The sequence below is a fragment of the Artemia franciscana genome, chromosome 15, assembly GCF_032884065.1.
Source record: "Artemia franciscana chromosome 15, ASM3288406v1, whole genome shotgun sequence".
Classification (NCBI taxonomy): domain Eukaryota; kingdom Metazoa; phylum Arthropoda; class Branchiopoda; order Anostraca; family Artemiidae; genus Artemia; species Artemia franciscana.
Window position 1 is genome coordinate 8,958,771 of NC_088877.1, and position 21,805 is coordinate 8,980,575.

The window sequence follows — 21,805 nt, forward strand, 5'->3', positions numbered from 1 at the left end:
TAGAGCATATAAGATTTTTATAGAAAGGGTGCTTGCATACACTTTGGAGGGGACTCATTGAATTGATAATCTGAATTTTTAGTGCCCTTTTTAAAAGTCAAAGTTGTCAAAGGGCAGCTAACCCCCCTCTTCTCCCTCACAAGTCGTGTTTTTCTCGAAATAAATTGTATATAAAAGTTTTAGACAGTCATATTTTCAAAATAGCCCAAAGATCATATAACAAGGCTTTTGGGATGGAACAAGACCTTAGAAGAGGCTCATTTGTATGAAAACTGGAAGTTTTAGTTCCTTTTTAAGCATCAAAAGTGTTGGAGGGTATTCAGCCTCCATCCCAAACAACCCCTCTTTTCCCCATACGCATCTGATTGAAATTATGAGATAGCGAATTTGTTCAAAATAGTCAAAAGAACAAATAATAATGCCTCTAGAATTGACACAGCCCTTTTTTGGCCGCTGGATAGGATTGTAAGTTATAACATGAGGGCAAGTGAGGTTTTTTTTTAAATGGACGTTAGTATAAACTTCGGAATAGGCACAATGGATTGTAAATTGAAGTTTATAGTGCCATTTTTAAGACTCAAGTAATTTGAGAGCAGCCGGTCTCCCCCTCCCACCCTCCACGCTCAACACTTCCCTTAAAACCTTCGATCCAAATTTGGAGCTAACAATTTTGTTCATCGTAAAAGAAGACTTCGAAAATTATGTCTATGAAGGTGACAACCACCCCCCCCATACACCTCTCATGGTAATGGTTGTAAATTAGACACTTGGAGTATAGTAGGTTCTTACAGAGAGGGTGGTCGTATATGATTTGGGTCGTATGTGCTTTGGAGGGGACTCATTGGATTGGTAATCAGAAGTTCTAGCACCCTTTTTAAGAGAAAAAGTGATTAGAGCCCAGCTACGCCCCCTCGCACACACACGAACACGCTATACTTCGAACTTTGGCTTTATTTAATATAAATAAACAAATGAAACACAACTCCAGGGACTGATCAATGATCCCTTGGGCATAAATGCAGTCCCTGTAGAGCTCGGGTGTTCATATTAATATGTCAATTAAAAAAAAAAAAATTAATGAACTCTTTATTAACTACTAAATTACAAAAACTATAAGCACACACAACTGCCAGGGGAAGGCTCAAACTGCCTGATATTGGACGGCTGCAATCCTCTAATTCTCAACCTAATTAGTTAAAAAAACAAATATTAAAGAAGGACAAAAACACTCTCACTCAATTACCCTTAATTTCAGAATATACATAAAAAAGGCTAACAATAATAATATATAATAAAAAAAATAATAAATAAATGTTTTTTTTTAATTTTACTTTAAACCACCCAATATGTTCTGCTTCCCTAATGCCAGCTGGGATATCATTCCAAATAGCCGGAGCTAAATACTTAATTCCGAAAGCTGCACGTGTGGTGGCTCGGTACTCAACAATAAAATTATCTGCTTCTCTAGTCTCATACCCATGGAGTGAACGATTTACTCGAAAAAAAAACTGGTTAAAACTGGAGGACATACATCATTGCAACATCGATACGCAAAAACAGCAGCTTGATAATCTCGAATCTGACCGATGTTAAGCACTCGTAATTTCTTAAAACATGACGCAGTATCATTCACATTTTCTACATAATTATCAAGAAGACGTAATGTTTTAGTTTTTGGGATCTGCACTCTTTTAAAATTTGCATAGAAATCACTAGACCAAAGGACATCCCCATAAGAAATATATGGCGCAACAATGGCGTGATATAAAAATAAAAGAACCGATAATTGTAAAACATGCTTTAATCGAGGCAAAATTCCCAACTTCTTGCAACTTTAGCTGCAACAAGATCACTATGGTTCTTCCAAGATAGATTACAATCAAGCTGGAATCCCAAATAACGCACTTCATGCATCCGTGAAAAAGGCCTACCGTTAATAAATATCTTTTTATCAACACATGGAGGCTTACAAACTCTACAATATATCATAAAATTGGTTTTATTAACGTTCACTGACAAAGGGCTCAAACTTGTAAATACAAAAAAATTCCTTTAATACCCTATTTACTTTCAACAACAAATCATCGACAGATCTACTAGACACAGTTAAAGCAGTATTATTCGCAAAAGTCATAATACAACACTCAGGTAAGCAGAAACGCATTGAATCAACATACACATGGTAGAGAAGTGGTCCCAAAACACACCGCACCTCACTTGAAAAGGAGAGGAAAACACATCATTTAATACAACTTGAATAGATCTACCATTTAGAAAACTATGAAACCACTTTAAATAGTTACCACGAACTCAAAGGGATTGTAGACGTTTTAGTAGAATATTAAAATCCACTGTATCGAATGCTGTTCTAAAATCGATAAAAACAGTCAAAGGGATTTCACCACGTTCAAAGCATTTATTTACAGTATCACAAAGGGAATGCAAGGCATCCGACGTCGAGTAACCTTTCCTAAAGCCAATCTGGTTTTCACTTAAAATCCCCGTTTTCATAAGGTGATCATAAGGCCTTTTATGCACAATTTTTTCAAATATTATCAAAACAAGGGTAGGATTGATATGGGTCTATAGTTTTCAATTTCTAGCTTAGAGCCACCTTTGTGAAGGGGGATTACTTTTGCCCTTTTAAGCGCATCAAGGAATATACCGGTTTGGAGGGAAAGATTAATTATATGGACTAGACATGGCATTAAATAACACATCACTGACTTAAAAGTTTTCAGAATAATGCCATCTGTCCCGGCTGAATTCGATTTGATTGTTTTCACAACCTTCAGAATTTCATCTCCAAAGCAAAGCTGAAATTAAATTTCATTTCCAATTCCTCTATCATCCACAAATTCATCTTTCATTAAATGGTTATTAAAGTTCACTAACCCTTGCGCCTCTACATTTTGCCTAACTCTTGAAAAAAACTATGCAAATTTAGTCGTGATACTTATTTCATCATTAACAAGTTCTCCTTGAATCAGTATCGAATTAGGTGGAGCTTCTTTCTTCTTTCCCAATAGGTCATTAATAACTTTCCAAATTCCTTTAGTATTATCCTTATTTAAACTCAATTGGCTGGCAAAGTATTCTTTTTTAGCTTTTCTTCTCATCAAGTTTACTTTATTGCGTATTATTTTGAATTCTTCCAGTTTCTTGGCATATTCACTATTTAAATATTCCACATACGCTGGGTTTCTTAGATCTGACACTTTAAGAATGTCAATAGTTATCCAGGGCTTCTTGAGTTCACGCTTACGTGGTTTCAAGATTTCACTGGGCAAGTCTTATCATAAATTGACTGTACAACCCCCATCATACGATCAAATGCATCAGAAGCGTCATCCTTCATATCCATAATCTCACTTAAATCAATAGTACTCAACTCTTCGCCAAACCTCTGTAAATTCACCTTTTTCAACGACCTAGTCTTTACTTTTTTATTTTATTTCTTTTTATTCGGCTACAAGGTACCGCTCCAACAACTGAGAAATGGTCCGAACAAGGGTATAGAACCACATCGGCATAACTACGGTCCAGATACTTAGAACCAACAAAAATATTATCAATGAGTGTGGCTGAATGACTCGTAACACGGGGTGGAATATTTACTATGGGGAAAAGATCATGAGCAACCATCAAATTGAAAAAAATCAAAATTCACTCCATTCAATGTAAGCTGATCAAAGTTGAAATCACCCATACAAATAAAATCTAAACCTGTCCGAGACACTGCACGCGTCAGTTGATCAAACCCACGTTCAAATTCTTCCCAGCTAGCACTTGGTGGTTTATATAAAACACTAATCGAAAATTTACTACTTCCCATATCTAAATCCAGACTAAAACTTTCGAATTTACCCTCTATCCTAACATCAATACAATTTCTTACTTGGTAAGTCAACGACTTAGAAATCAAACACGCAATTCCCCCTTTATAAAGTGACGTTCGGTTTTTAACCCCCAAATTATAATCTGGAAAAGAGTACAATGAGACAGAATGTTCCTGACTCAAAAAACTTTCACATATACCAATAAAACTAACTTTACCTTGAGAATCAGAGAGAAATTGCAGCACATCCTCATGGCACGTGATTAGGTGGCAATTCCAGGAACATAAACTGATTAAATTGGCCTCCGCGGGGTTTACCTGCGAACATTAAACATATTCACTGTTTCTCAAGTGTTTAAATCTAACTTGGTTCATACAAGGCTCAATATCAGTTGCTATTTATGCCGACAAAACCTGTTCAAGGAAAAAAGTTTGGCTCATTAAATCATCCAGTATAGACGCAGCGAGAGTAAATGAAATCTTGAACCAAAACAAATCTCACTAAAAAAAAAACAAAAAAAAAAACACACAAATCATAACATATGAGACTAAATCCAGTCGGTAATAGAACTGATCTTCTTGACTGTTGACCCTACACTAGGCTTTTCCAAAATCTGACCGTAATCTGACCAAACATTTCGTTGACCATACTTGTCTTTTGCTGCATTCAAAATGTCCCGAAAAGTTTAGTTAGAGACTCCAATACAAAAAAACACCAGTTAAAGCAAGTTTAGCTTTTGCTTTACTCTACGGGCTACATCTTTGCCAGAAAATTTAACGATAGTCAGAGCAGCTCTAACAGAGCTCTCTTCATGCTGTGTAGTCGGATTATTCAATCGGAGACGCTATATATTAATCAAATCAGAAGATGAGAGGTCGGTCACAGAATTTTTGCTATTTATTTTTTGAAATACTGTAGTGCGAGTGTCTACACCAGGTAACTACTTTACCCCATGAAATATAAGACTATCAAGCAAGGACGCTTGATCATAATCATCAAGCTTTTTTTCTATTCTGCTAATCTTCTCCTCCAAATTTTCAATTTGAGTTCTCAGACCACTTAGAGTTTGCTCAATTTTTGCAAACTTTGGATTAAACTCGAGCGTGACTGAATCATAAACCTGGCTGAATATCAGTTCAGTAGCCTCTTTCAGTGACCTTGGGTCTTTGAGCTTTTCAGTCACTTTCGTTGTAAGATTTTCCAGCAGATCACTTCTTGTCTTCTCCAGTTGCGCTTCAGTTGCAACTAATTTGTCATAAATTGGGGCGATACTTGAAGAAACTGAGTTAGACCCTAATTTATCACTTGCTTTCAGGGCTAAAAAAGTCTTAGAAAGAGTCTCATAAATTTCAGGGGTATTATCAAGTTCCACAATTGCTTTTTTGACAGAAGGCGTGGATGAATCTATCGTTTTAGGTTTGTATTCTTGAAGATTCGCATCAATTAACCTAAATTCATCATGACTACCATAACAAAAGACCAGATAAGCAGAATTTCCGTCCAAATCCTTTCCTATTTGCTAAATTATCACAGGCCATAGGGAGTAGTTCTTGAATTTAGCTTGCGCAACATCAAACCGCTTGAAACGCTGCATCATTACCAGTATCTTATTTTTAGAAGTCGATAAACAGAGCAAAAAGACTTCCCCTTAAGTGAGGGCCGAGCCTCCCAATTGCATCCGAGTGGATTCCAATCCAACCTGTGTAAAGTCGGCCTAAAAGACTTTCCTGCGTATCACTGAGCAGTACACTTTCCCAAAGAGGGCCCATAATTCGCCAACTCCACAATAAATAATCCTCCAAAAAATTTCAGTCCCAATTTGCAAAACATATTTCAGTAATTGCAAGTTACTTCGTAACAGCACATTCAACAGCACATTCAAACAGTAGCTAGCTCAGATCATGAACAATGTAAAAAGATAATCCGATTAGTTTATATGTTGTAACCTTGAAAACTAGTTCAGTACTGATCATATTAATACTAGCTGTTGGGGTGGCGTTTCGCGCCACCCCAACACCTAGTTAGTGGGGGCGCTTCGTGCCCCCACGAACTAGCGCCCCCATATATATATATATATATATATATATATATATATATATATATATATATATATATATATATATATATATATATATATATATATATATATATATATATATATATGTATATATATATATATATATATATGTATATGTATATATATATGTATATATATATGTATATATATATGTATATATATATATATATATATATATATATATATATATATATATATATATATATATATATATATATATATATATATATATATATATATATATATATATATATATATATATATATATATATATATATATATATATATATATATATATGTTTTTAACTACGTAAAACTTGCGAATATACAACATTCTTCGCTGTCCCATTGTCTGTGCATATAAATAGATTGTCAGGTTTACCGACTCTTGAACATGCAACATATAATTGTCCATGGGAAAAACAATATGTATTCAGATCTATACCTCATGATTCTAATGATTGCCCTTGAGCTTTGTTGATGGTGTTTGCTAATCGAACGTTCCCTGTGTCCTCGTCGTCATTTATATATCCCCCTGTGCCCCCCGGTGTCCCCGTTGTAGTTGTGTCCCGGTTGCCATTTATATTCCCTGTGTCCCGGTCGTCATTTGTGTCCCGGTGTCCCAGTCTGTAATTTCTCTTTGAGTGTCCCGGTCGTCAATTTATATTCCCTGTGTCCCGGTCGTCATTTGTGTCCCGGTGTCCCGGTCTGTATATACATTCGTGTTTGAATTGGTATATGATGAAATAAATTCTTAGTTTTTTTCCTTTTTTTCTTTTTAGTTTTTTTTGTAGTATTTACCTTTTTTTAGTTTTTTTTTATTTTTATTTATATTTTTTTAGTTTTCTTTTTCTCCTTTATTTTTCAGTTTTTTTCCTGTTTTTAGTTTTTTTTTCTTTTTAGTTTTTATTTTTTTTAGTTTTACCTTTTTTTTATTTTTTATTTTTTTTAGTTTTTAGTTTTCTTAGTTTTTTACCTTTTTTATTTTTTCAGTTTTTTAGTTTTTTTAGTTTTTTTATTAGTTTTTAGTTATTTTTGTAATTTTTACCTTTTTTTAAGCCAAGGTTCGAACCTGGAACCTCTTGAACCTAGAACCTGGAACATAACGCCTTACCAACTCAGCTACATCGGCTTGAATACATTCGTTTTTGAATTGGTATATGATGAAATAATTCAGACGTCATATGCGGACAAACACGACGTCACTCGACAGACAGACAGACAACTTATTTTTATATACATAGATATAGATTTTTAACCACGTAAAACTTGCGAATATACAACATTCTTGGCTGTCACATTGTCTGTCCATTTAAATAGACTGTCAGGTTTTCATTTATATTCCCTGTCTCCCGGTCGTCATTTGTGTCCCGGTCTGTAATTTCTCTTTAAGTTTTTTTTCTTTTTATTTTTTTAAGGATAAAAAAGAGTAAAATAAAGGGTTTACTTAACTTTTTACGAAAGGAAATTTTTTTTGTCTATACAAAACCCCAGCTTCTGTTGCAATTTTTATAGATAATAAATTTATATATTCTTTCCATGACAATAATTCATCAATGATTACAACTAAATATTTGAATTTTGAAACCCTATCTGTAAATATCCATCTGCTGTTAAAGATAGTTCAGTGTTTACCGTTTTAATAGTAAATAAAGTCATGTGATTTGTTTTTTTTTATTAGTCAATAAACGGTTAATCCTCGTATATTTTATTAGATCATTCAACGCGCTCTCTATGGTCTTAAAAAGGGTTTCAGCACTGAGAGCTCTGAGAAATAAAACTTTATCATCTGCGAATGATATTGTCAAACAATCTTTCATCAGATTTCAGCGGTACAAATGAGGTTAAGGAGTGGTCCTAAAATCAATCCCTGTGTAATTCTGCTATTTATTAGGTACTCTCGTGATATTTTTGGTCCAACTATAACCACTTGTGACTTATCCGATAGATATTACTTAATCCATCTAACAATCCAAGCTAGAAATTTTTATTTCTTTAACTTACCAACGAAAAGAATATGGTTTACTGCATTAAATGTTTTCGACAGGTCAATAAATAGATCAGAGGTATAACAATTCTTATCTTGAAAATCTTTCACTTTAAAAATAAAATGGATCATCACAAATGCCCTTTCCGAAATCCATTTTAGCTAGATGTTAATATTTCATTTTCTTCCCCAGATTTACTAATTTTTTTATGCATTATTTTTTCACAAATCTTCGAAGTAACTGGTAGAATTGAAATAGGGCGGTAAAGATTTATCTCTTTCTTATTTCCATACTTATATAAAGGAATAAAACGGCTTTTCTATAGACCTTTAGGAACAATTCCTTTCTGAAAAGACAAATTGATTTTAAAAAATAAAAATATGAGATATCAACGGAAAAACATGTTTCAAAAGTCGTTCCGGCATGTGATAAATTCCAGGAGCCTCTGATATTCCCAATGAATTCACCATCTTCTTAAAACCATTTGAGGAAACAAGTTCAAAAACAAAAATACTACCATCATTATCAAAATTTGATGAAATTTGACTTTCATCTTCTATATTAATATCATTATCAAATAGTGATGAAAAATTTTTACCAATCTCAGTAAAAAATTTACAAAAACATTCAGCTATAGATTGATAGTTTCCTATTCTTTCCCCATTCGGGTTAACTTAATCCTTAGGGATCTCATTATCTTTATGTTTATTTGGCCTCAAAATTTGATTAATTTTTCCACATTGAAGATACATCGTTCTTCGCACGTTCCAAAGCATTAAAAAATAACACTTCTTAGTATCTCATTTTTTCTTATTCTCAAAATTTTGATAATTAACATAAGCATTCCGATTTTCATTCCACAAGTTTTTCAACGTTCTACTATAAAGCTAATTTCTTAATTTTATTATGTTTTATAATTCCTTTGTTAACCGTGAGGTTTAAAATAGTTTTTCTTTATCAATGTATTCTCATGTGGCTCTTCAATCTTACGACACTCGTGCATTGCTTCACAAATCTTATCCGAAAAAAATAACTTACTTCTTGGTCATTCTGACTCAAAACAATGCTCCGTTCTAGTTTTCATAAATGATTTTTAATTTATTTAAATATTAGTTCATTGAAAAACAAATATTTTCTCTTTAATTTTATGCTAGTCATTTGGAAATTGTTATAAATCGCCAAACGACACCATTACAAATACAAGCAGATGATCTGAACCTGGCGCAATCAGCACATTTCGTGATTTCAGCTAGTCGTACATATCTTCACTAATTAATATGTTATCAATAAGCATGGTCATGTGTTCTGTAATTCCCATGGGGATGTTAATCGACGAGAAAAAAACTAAATGATAACATACTTGTTAAAAATTCCACATTCACTTTATTTCCGAGCTCCAAAAATTCCACATTCATTTTATTTCCGAGCTCCAACAGATTATGGTCAAAATCTCCCATTAGCATACACGGCTTTTTACATGACCCTAAATTCGAACAAAGACTCTCAAAACGCTTAGATGTTTCGATGGGGTTAGAACCTAGGTGTCCTGTAAATAATAGCAATCAAATTTCAACCTCATATTTTTTTTACATTAACAATGAAAGACTCAAGCCGACCTTCAACCCATACTTCTAAAGTATATTCTACAGTTACAGAAAAACTATCCTGCGCGTGAATTCCTAATCCACCTTTCTGCATCTGCGTTCTGTTTTTATAACAAAAAGAGTAACCTCCTAATGAATACCAACTTAAAGGTGAAAAGAAAGCCTTAGTTAGAGATATTTCATCGAGACACCGATTACTTTTGCTAACTGTGGTAAGTAGTGTATCAAAGGCAATTTCAAGCCTCTGACAATTATACATGACAACGACAAGATCACTTGAGAATTTAATTCGCCTCAAATTACAAGGATCACTATACTTAGAAACAGGAATATTCAGATCTGAACTCACTTTTTCATTTCCACCATCACGTTCACAAAGGCCTCGTTCACATACATTAGCTAAATCAAATTAATTTCCTGCAAGATCAGATAGTCTTTGAGTAAGCAGAGACATTTTGAAAAAGAAAAATCACCTTACTGTAACCGAAACAGTTTAGTCACACTCCTGTTTGTTAAACGGAACCCTGGCCTCTTGAAGACGGCTCAACGAGACAACTTCTGATAGGTTCTGAATTCTAACTACTTGATCACCAGACCTTACAAAGATACGGCACTGCAATAACCAAGCATTTCTCATACCCACTACATCCCTAGCAGCCTTTAGAACTTGGTGACCACGATGAGTAAGGCTTCCAATTATAAAACATTGCGATCCTATAAGCTTGCTCCTATTCTTCAATACTTCTCTTGCAACTGTTGGGCTTTTAAAGCGCACCTCAACTGGAGGGATTCTGCTACTACTGGGTTCTCCCAAAATAGCAACATCCACAATGTCAGACTTGGACACCGATGGTAGACCTAGTCTGTTTGTTATTAAGTCTAACACTTCATTTGTAAGAAGTCTTACTGTTTTATTCAGACCAAGTAGGTGGTAAATAGCTACGCAGGAAAACTTACGAGCTTGTTGCATTTCATCGATGTCATACTGTAAGTTTGACAATGCTTGTGCCAAGAAATCAGCTTTAAATTCCAGCGCTCTGATTCGGCCCACTAACTTTTCGTGGCTACTTCTAAGTCCCAACATAACGGAGGAATAAAAAGTTTTTATTTTCCCGAGATGCATCCAATAGAGGTTTTGAAAGAATCCTTTTATTCAAAATAGTCCAAAGATCATATAACAAGGCTTTTAAGGTTGATACAAACCACCAGATCCTGAGGGTGAGGGTAGTAAACTATACCACTGTGGTATTTATGGCTCTTATGGAAGGGAGGGTTTTAAAGGCCTTGGAGGTCACTCATTTGGTTGAAATCGGAAGTCTGGTTCCTGTTGAAGAATCAAAAGTGATAGAGCTCAACTAGCCTTCCCCTCAACCCCTCTTTTCACATATTGTATCTGATTAAAATTGTGCGATGGCAATTTTGTTTAAACTAGTCCAAAGTACGAATAACAATACTTCCAGGGTTGTCACAGCCCCCCAGAGCCCTGGGGAAGGGCTTTTAGCTTGGTCCGGGGGTATATAAGATTTTAATGGAATGGGTTGCCGTATTAAATTCAGATGGGTCTCATTTGATTTTAAATTTGGCAGTTGAAGTGCTTTTTTAAGAGTTAAAGTGATTTGAGAGAAACCAACCCCAAAATCATTTCCCATAACAACCATCCAAACAAATTGCAGAGACATCAATTTTTCAACAATGTTGAAAAGCTCAGTAATTATATGTTTTGGGATGTCATCCTCCCCCCGGAGGCTGCAGATCAGAGGTGGCAAGTTATGCAATTTTTTCATTGTTTGTATATAGTAAATGTTATTGAGAAAAGGTATGCATGTTTGACTTCTGCTTCCCCAATATACGAAGGGCATTAAGATGAGTCTTTCAGGAAATGTTCAGAGGAATATTGAATTAAGTTATAACAAGTTATTGTAGATGGGTTGTTAAAAGGGTGTAATTCAGGAATGACTGAGTATATTAATTTGGAATTTTCAGGAAATGTTACGGGAGATGATAAATTGACTAAAAAGAATATTTTTTTATGCTACTACTACTACAACTACTGCTACTACTAGTACTGTATTAGCAAGCCCTACTCATGTTTATTTTTGCTCGTTTCGAACTTGACTTGGTTATTTATTGTAATTTCTGTTGGCAATGGATTCATTTATTTATCGTTGCTGATTCGTGATACTTTTACACCTAGTAGAATATATGATTTAATTTTTCCTCATTTTTGAGTTCTTTACTTTTCTTTGAAAAACTTAATTTGTGGAATTTTTTTTATTAATGCTATATTGGGCTGTCTAATTCTACCCTCCACACCTTATTTTGGTAAAATTTAGTAAAATTTAAAATTTGAGTTTTGTTTGAACCCGATTCGCACATAAAATAGGATTTCTTTGCCGTCATAATCCATGTTTAAAAACTCGGAAAATACTCGGGTTGCTCCTCCTCAACACCTCACTCTTTGCGCTAAAGTTTAAATTCTGTTCCAATTCTTGAAGAACAAGAACTGGACAATCTCTCTGAAATATGAAATAATTTCTGTTCCTATTGATTTTTAATGTTGCTCCTTACTTTCAATTGAAAAAACTTGGTTTTTCTCATTTAATCATCTTAATAGCGTCACTTTCCACTTTCAAAAAACTTACTTGGTCTTCTTTGCTCGTACAAAAAAGTTTTTGTTGTCTCTGCTTTACTCTGAAAGCCTTCTAAAAATTTATATAGGTCCAGGATTTGACTTTGTTTGATAGCTCATGAATGCTCTATCTGCTTACATGGTATGTATAATGACCCATGGTTGCTTGGAGCCTAGCCAGGACTTCCCTTAGGAAGATTTGCAATTTGAGGTGAAATATTTATCAAGACGGTCAAGCATGGTCAAGGTTTACACTTTAAGAAAACAGATGAATGCGAACTTTTTATTCGTGTCTATTTAGCTCATTGCAGCAAATTTAAGCAATTATGTTTAGAATGGCATCTGGATTATTGAATATGACCATGCCCTACCATAGTTCTGCAGCATACTGGACATCTTTAAGATGGAATAGTCTTCTTAGTCAAAGGTTATTTCCGTACGATAGAGGAAATGAACTGGTTACATACCCTTGTAATCAAGGTTTGAGTGTTAAACAAAGCATTTTCTTAGAGGATCAGCTATTCGTTACAATTGGTATTTTGCATCATGCTAATCAGCTTTGCCAGGCAGAAAGATTGTATGCTTTAAAAGATGTCTGTAATATCGATCTTGAATAAAAAATTTGACAGAGGTGTATTTAAATTTGATGGCCAAATTGCCCTTTTAATTCAACAACTACTATCAAATCAGTACAGGCTTAAGCACAGGATAAAATTCTTTTACTTCCCTCTATCTTTCATGTCATCTCAAACAAGAGCTTATTGATTTTCTTGGCTTTGTTAGTTTTACTTTAAATACATTTTATTTTACTGGGTGGCTAGTCTGGCCATATATCTATAGATATTGCTTTCATGTCACGACGAAAATCCAAAGACCCATGCTCATTTTACACTGAGATTAAGTAAAAAAAAAGTTTTACAACTGAAAGTAAGTAGAAGCGTAAGAACTTAAAACAAACAGAAATTATAACGTTTACGAGGTGTGTCGTCCTTCCTCAGTATATTTCTCTTTTCGCTAAAGTTAGGCTTTTTGTTCCGATCATTTAAGAATGATTCTTGAATAACAAAGGTCATTCCCTCATAATAATATGCTCTTAAAAAAAAACTTTAGGGTAAAGAGCAAGGTATTAAGGAAGGGGTGACCTCCCTAATATACATAATAATTTCTGCTCGTTTTAACGTTTCATGCTGCTTCTTACTTTCAGTGAAATACTTTATTTATTTAATTTCTGACCAACATTTTAAATAATGCATGCTGGAAAAACCCAGCTTCCTCCACCATTAAAAATTTCCTTCCAACAATAAGAATTCCCCTATGAAAAGATCCTCCCATGTCACTCCTTCCCCTCTCCCAGAAAAATTTCCCCTTAAGAACGTCCGTATATTTCGAAATAATCAATGCTATGTGTAAACAATGGGCAAAGTTCATAGTATACATAGTATGGGAGGGGGACTAGCTACCCTCTAATAGTTTTGGTCACTAAATCAGGGCACTATAACCTTTGTTTAGCGACGAAATGAACCCTCTTCCGATTTTCTATGATCACTGGTTTGATACAATCACCCATTAGGAAAAAACAAAAACCAACAAATAAACACGGATTCGTGATCTTTCTTACAGGAAAAATGTATATTTCCCCGTTTTTCTGTATAAGAGCTTGAAACCTGTAGAGTAGGGTTTCTCTGGTATGCTGAATCTAATGGTTATATTTTAATTAAGATCACTTGTTGTTTTGGGTGTGTATCCCCCCTTTTTTAAAAATTCGTCAAAATTTTCTCTGGTTCGTAGCTTTCGATGTGTAACACTAAAATTTATGAATTTTACGTATTTTGAGCAAACAGCAAAATTCGATTCTTTTGGTGTATCTATTGTTGTCAAGACCATGTTTTGTAGATGAAAGAAAAGACTAACATATATTAAGATGTGTTTTCTTCCAAATAGCTGGCAAAAACAAATAATATAATTACCCACAAATCAATAGAAAAATTTAACAGCCCCTTATCTTACTGTAGCAAAACTAGCTCTGTTACTGCTTTTTGTTATATCAATCATGTATTAATACCAAATTAAGGGAATTACTAATGCTCCCCTTTTTCAAAATAGAAGAGAAGCTATAAAATATTAACAAGGTCTTTCTAGGTTGTTCAGATGAATTGGACGTGATTTTAACGCATAGAAACGGCTTCCTAAGTAACTAATTTAAGCACTAAGGTATGGTGCAATCATAATTTGTTTGTACCTACGGAAGGTTATGGTGACTTTTTTTTGAATATTTATTTTGTTGGAATGGCAAGCGATATAACACTTTCGATAAAAATTAAGGTCCCAAGAGTTAGGCTATGCCTGGAGAGCAGGAGATTGTTTGTCCCTACATATTTATGGTGATTTTTTAATTTTACTTTATTTTTAGTGCTAGAAGTTATGTCGAGTTAAAATTCTCATTGTAGTTGAAATTCCATCCATTTCTAATTTGTCTAGTAATTTGATTCTAGATTGCACAACGTTGTGCTTATGAGTGTAATTTAAGACCATAACACACGTTACCCTTTAAACTATTATTAAATAAAAAAACAAAGTTTTTTTTTAGCTGAAAGTAAGGAGCGACATTAAAATTTAAAACTTAAAATCATTCTATTTAATATGAAATAAAAAAAAAACAAGGTTTTTTTGACTGAAAGTAAGAAGTGACATTAAAACTTGAAACGAACAGAAATTACTTCGTATATGAAAGGGGCTGCTTCCTCATCAACGCCCCGCTCTTTGCGCTAAAGGTTTACTCTTTCTCTCAACTCTGCTTTTTAAAACAGTAAAAAACTTTAGCGTAAAGAGCGGGGGGTTGATGAGGAAGCAGTCCCTTTCATTTACGAAGTTATTTCTGTTCGTTTTAAGTTTTAATGTCGATCCTTACTTTCAGTAAAAAAAAACTTGTTTTTTTTTTATTTCATATTAAATAGAATGATTTTAAGTTTTAAGTTTTAATGTCGCTCCTTACTTTCAGGTAAAAAAAAACTTGTTTTCTTATTTAATTTCTGAACATTTTTGAATCAATGCATGTTTTGATTTTGGCTCTCCGCAGAGGAATAATGAACACGAAATTTGCAAGTTTTTTTTTGGCTAAATTGCTTTCTCGTAGTTTTGATCGAATGATTTTGAGAAAAAAAGAGAACGGTGGAGGAAGCCTTGTTGCCCTGCGATTGTTTGGTTACTTAAAAAGGCAACTAGAACTTTTAATTTTTCACGAATGTTTTTATTAGTAAAAGATAAACGTAACTTATAAATTAGCTTACGTAACGAACGTTGGTAATCCCATGTTTTTATTACATATATGAGGGGTTCACCCTCTCTTCAGTACCCCACTCTTTACACTAAAGATTAAATTTTGTCCCAATTCATTAAGAATGACCCCTGAATCACGAAAGCAGTAGAATAAATAGTTGAAAGCACTAAACATACTTTAACGTAAAGAGCGAGATATTAGGAGGAGGTGAGCCCCTCATATACGTAATAATTTCTGTTCGTTTTAAGTTTCAATGCTGTTCCTTAATTCCAGTTGAAAAAAAATTTCATATTTATTTTTTCATTGTTTTTTTTAAATAATGCTAGAAAATCCTGCGCTCCCTTCATGGAAATTTTCTTTCCTCATGACAAATTCCTCGATGGAAAGTTCCCCCACATATCCCCCTCTTGTCAACCCCTCCCCAACCAAAAAATCCCCCTGAAAACGTCTGTACACTTCCCAATAAGCATTACTATATGTAAGCACTGGTTAAAGTTCGTAACTTGTAGCCCCTCCCATGGGGACTGTGGGGGAGTAAGTCGTCCCCAAAGACATAGTTATAAAGTTTTTTGACTATGCTGAAGAAAATAGCTATCTCAGAATTCGATCCGTTGACTTTGGGAAAATAATTAGCTTGGGAGGGGGCCTAGGTGCCCTCCAATTTTTGTGGTCACTTTAAAAGGGCACTAGAACTATTCATTTCCGTAAGAATGAGCCCTCTCGCAAGATTCTAGGACCACTGGGTCGATACGATCACCCCTGGGGAAATAAACAAAAACAAACAAAAACAAATAAGTACGCATCCGTGATCTGCCTTCTCGCAAAAAATACAAAATTCCACATTTTTGTAGATAGGAGCCTGAAACATCTACAGTAGGGTTCTCTTACACGCTGAATTTTCTCAGGCTCGCAACTTTTGATAGGTAAGACTAAACTTGATGAAACTTATATATTTAAAATCAGCATTAAAATGCAATTCTTTTGATGTAGCTATTGATATCAAAATTCAATTTTTTAGAGTTTTGGTTACTATTGAGCTGGGTCGCTCCTTACTACAGTTTGTTACCACGAACTGTTTGATTTCAACGTAGATTCAACGTAGATCATAGATTGTAGGTTCATTCTATACAAGGACCCTGGAGAAAAATTTTCAATTTTGGCATGGTGTAAATTTCTCAACTCGTGTTTTCATAAAGTAAACATGCTAAAAAATACGTATTTTTACATGCTGTAAAAATGCGGCAAAAACTGTTTTATGATCCATTGCTCTTTGGGAGTGAAGAAGCATTAAAAACCTTATTAACTTATCTGCCGATTAATTTTTTTCTAAATTGACGAAGAGCCCAGAATTTGTAATGGAACGGGTCCTTTTGTAGATTTGAACGTAGATTCAACGTAGATTATAGATTGTAGATTCATTTCATACAAGGACCCTGGAGAAAAATTTTCAATTTTGGCATGGTGTAAATTTCTCAACTCGTGTTTTTATAAAGTAAACATGCTCGATAGTATATTTAGTTCTTTTTGTAGTGTTACATTGAATAGTAAACAAAAGTAGTGTTACATCAAACTGTTCGTGGTAACGAACTGTAAGTAAGGAGCTACTTGGCTCAATAGTAACCAAAAGTATGAAAAACGGAATTTTAATGCAAATAAGTACATAAAAGGATCAGATTTTATGTTGATTTTTAAATATATAGGTTTCATTAAGTTTAGTTGTACCCTTCAAAAGTTACGATCCTGAGCAAGTTTGCCTAATTTCCGAAAAATGGAGAAAACACCCCTTAAAGTCATAGAATCTTGATGAAAATCACACCCTCAGATTCAGCGTATCAGAGAACCAAATTTTAGATATTTCAAGCTTTTATCTGTAAAAATGTGTAATTTTGTTTTTGTTTTTTTTTGCCGGAAGAAAGAGCACGGATGCGTGTTTATTTGTTGTTTTTTTTTTTTTTCAAGGGACAATCGTATCAACCTAGTGGTCCTAGAATGTCACGATAGGGCTTATTCAAACGGAAATTAAAAGTTCTAGTGCCCATTTTAAGTGGCAAAATATGGAGGGTATCTAGGCCCCTCCCACTTTAATTTATTACCAAAGTTACCGGATCAAAATTTTGCGATAGCCATTTTCATCAACATAGTCAAATAATCTAATAAATATATCTTTAAGGACGAATCATTCCCCCATAAGGAAGGGCTGCAAGCTATGAATTTTGCCCGTTGCTTACCTGTAGTATTGGTTATCGTGAAGTATACAGACACTTTCAGGGGGATATTTTTTGTGGGGGGGGGAGAGATCAATGTACAAAAAATATGTTTGAATACAGGGAAAAAATAATGATGAATGGGTTAACGCTGTTATACCCAATGGGTTGTATGATGGAGAGGGTATAAATTATTTCTTAACTTGTTATTTAAATTGATCCCTGTATTGATGCACAATCAGTATATCATCCAATCTAGCAACAGAGAAAGTGTTTATTATTTTAAAAGAGAATTATAAACTTCGGTTTAACAGTGATAAATGTTTATTTTAGGATTTAAAATGGAGCTGAGCTAAGCAGTAAATACAAAAAAGGCACTAAAGTTTCTAATATTACGAAAAATGTTGATAAAATACATATTCACTGCTTATTAGTAGATGCTCCAATTGTGAATGGGAATACAACCTCTGATGTGATCTAGAGTTCTGCTCCAAAAACAGAACCTGGAATGCTGTCCTGTGAGATTCTTATAGAAAAGTAATATCTTCCAATCAGTCGAAACGGATTTTTCAACTAGCTGAAAATGACTATAACAGATCAATTAGGTAGATTAAGTGATCTGAATGGAGAGAATTTTGAATGTGTTTTACATTTGAAAAAACTTCAATGAAATTATTTAATTAAATTTATCTATAATAAATGTTGATCAATAAAATAAAAAAAATCATTGTATACAAGACAGTATGGTAGCGGTATCGGTAGTCTCTTTAAAATATCGAAAATCATTAATTATTCAAGACGTTCATAAAGAGTATAAAAGATGAAGCTCGTTCAACGTATAACACTATGATTAAACTTTGACTGAAATTATTTAAAAATAGAGCGATTGAATATGGAAAAGATTGGATAGATTATAATCGAAGATAGTTAAATTATGTAAGATCTCTAAAAGATATAGTTTCAAATAACAAGAGATGTTTCAGTAAAGATCTTGATGAACACAGGAAACGTTTATTGGATGAATTATTTTAGGGAAAGACTTTAGCTACATCCCCAGTGATGCTCTTGTTGACATCTTCAGTGGCATCGAAGAACCACTTCCACTGTTTGAAAATCTTTTATAATTTATTTAATAATTTATTTCATATATAAAGGTCGGGGATTCAAGTTGTTGCTCCTTATTGGGAAATGTGTGCAAAGCCTGTTATTAATGAATCTACAACTAAATATGAATCTAATGACATTAGAGAAAAAATGTGAAATTAACTAAACAATTGAATTATAACTTCATTTTAAAAGATGTGGAATCTTGGATTCATCTAAGTGATAGTTACCTTTATGTAAAAGTAAAAATAACACGATTTGATGGAACAAGTATGCAAAATAATGATGAAGCTACTTTAACATATAATAGATTTAATTTTTTCAGAAATGCTGAATATGTTATCAGTGGAAAATGTAATGAATACTGCTAAATATGTACAACTACTGCTAAAAATATAGTACAATTTTCTAATGACTGAAGTTGAAGGGCAGCAACGATCTTTTGGTATAAAGATGAAACCCAATCCGCTGATTCGTTAAAAGCAGAAAAGGAGTTTAAAAACACTTTTAAACCTGTTGCAGCAGGGGGTTGAAAAATTATAACAAAACGAAATAATGTTTTTAATAGTGGTTTATTTAAAAGACTGAATAAAACAAAAGAAAGTCATGTGGTTAGTATGTATTTACCATTATTACGATTATTTAGATTTTGTTAAGATAGATTTCCAGCAGCTGCTGGAAGTGCTCCGAATTCTGCGAGAAGTAGGCTGCCAAAGTAGGACTGTATTTAAACTGGAACAAAACTAAAATTATGGCCATAGACCTGTCTTCTCCTGCTGTTAACTCTTTAGTTAGCCTGGACAGTACCACTAGCATCGAGGTTGTTCAAGACTTCACCTACCTGGGCTCCATAATTTCTTCAAATGGCTCACTTCTCCCGGAGCTGCAGGCGAGATGATCTAAAGCTTCTTCTGTCATGGGCAGGCTGAATCGTCACCTCTGCGAAAACCAAACATCAGTCGCACAACGAAACTGCTGATCTTCGACGCTCTAGTCGAATCTGTGATGCTTTACGGAGCTGAGACATGGCAAGCATAAGCTGCAACCCTTAAGAAAATAGACGTATTTCATGCGAAGAGCCTGAGGAGGATTGAGGGCCTACGATGATCCGACTTTGTCAGCAATGAGAAGCTTCTGAAGCTCACAAAGCAGTCTTGGTTTTCGACTCAAACAGCCGAGCGAACCTTAAGATAGTTCGGGCGTCTGCTTCGAATGCCACTACATCTACCCGCAAAGATGATATATGACTTCGACCCTATCAAAGTTGGTTGGAAGCGACCTCGCGGCCGACCAAAGAAACGTTGGTCCGACAGCCTGTCCGAGTTCTTGACGATGGCAAACATCAGACAGGTCGAAGAGCAAATACTTGCCGTGGACCGAAGTGGATGGAGGAGGCAGACGTCACTCTCTACGCCGAGCAGTGCCCGGCAGGAGACTTACGTTAAGTAAGAAAGTCAGTTAAGATATTGATCTTGTTTTTAGAGGCGTTACCCATCCAGTTGTATTAAAAAGAATTTTTTTTCATATAATATTAAAATATAAAGCTCAAAATTTTAAAGTAGATGCAATACATTTATCAAGATGTTAACAGTATTATATCCTAGTTTACCCATCGCGACTCATTTAGAAGCCGGATTAACGAAGAAGGCGGAACAGTTAAAAGCTGGATCAGGAAAAGCCAGCTCATTTGAATTAAGATGGGAAGCATATAATACCCATAAAAGTTATAATAAAAAGGGTAAAGAGTTAACGCGGAGGGTATTGAGTGAACGCTATAATACAACTAAAATAGTTGTTGTGTCACAGAAATCTGCAAAAAGATACCATTTATACGAAAAACAATATGGTATTTCACCATATGAACACCAATAGAATTAATTGGATAAATATCTACAAGAGTGGATAATTATGGATAAATATCCTTCTTGTGGGTACTTATCTACATGAAGATTTTAAATGTGTGATATCAGTGATGTTAATGAAGATTATTCTAACGCTTACCAACGATTTTTACAGTTAGGATATAAAGATAAAAATGCTGGAATTGAAGTGAATAGTGCATTTTCATGTAGTTTAACACATACCACAACATTTTCCAAAGTTCCTCCATAATATCCTCAGCCTTTTGGATGAACCAAGGATTCAACAAAACTTGTTTTCTTATTCGATTTGTGATCGTTCTTATATAATGCTGGGAAATTCGACTCCCCGCCCAAAATTCCTTCCTCCCACTCTTCCATGGAAAGTTTTTTCCATGTAGAAATACCCTGCCCGCCAGGAAAACTCTCCAAAGACTATTCCATTCTAACTGGAAATTTCCCCGGAAATTTTTTACTGACGATTTTGGGTGAAAAATTTTTCTTATTTTTCTCCCATTTAGAGAAGACTTTGATATCTGATTGTTTTTAAAATAACATCGGATATCCCCTCTTCCTTAAAAATTTGTTCCCGTTAATACCTTCCCCCACCGGTCCGCTAGCAGAAAGTTGCTCCTGCAGAAATTTCCACATAGAGAATTTATCCCGCAGAAACCTTCAACTGGAGAATTTTTCCCAAGTAAAATATTTTCCATTCAGAAGATATTATAAACAATTACAACATGATAAAAATTTTTCCCAGACAATTCCCTTTACATCCCCACATGTAAAATTGAGTCAGCAAAAAGAAAGTATGACAAATAAAGACAATTTCGCACAGAAATTCTGACTAATTCACCCGCTGTGAAATTTCCCTTGGAAAGTTTACCCTCTGAAACTTTCCCATCCCATGCTAAGCTCTCCCCGTGGAAAACCCCCAAAGCAGAAAATATAACACCACCCACTCCCTAACAAATGTCTGTATACTTCCCAATAACAAATATTATTCATGAACAATCGGCAAATTTCATGACTCACCAGCCTTTCACCAGGGGCTCGGGGGAGGGGGGGGGTCCTGTTAATTCCAGAGGTATAGTTACTGGATCTTTCAGCAATGCTGCGAAAATGGACATCTAAAAATTGCTAGAAGAGGACTTTGCGGAAAAGAGGAGTGGAAGGGGGCTAGCTACCCTCTAATTTTTATCGCCACTTAAAAAGGGACCTAGA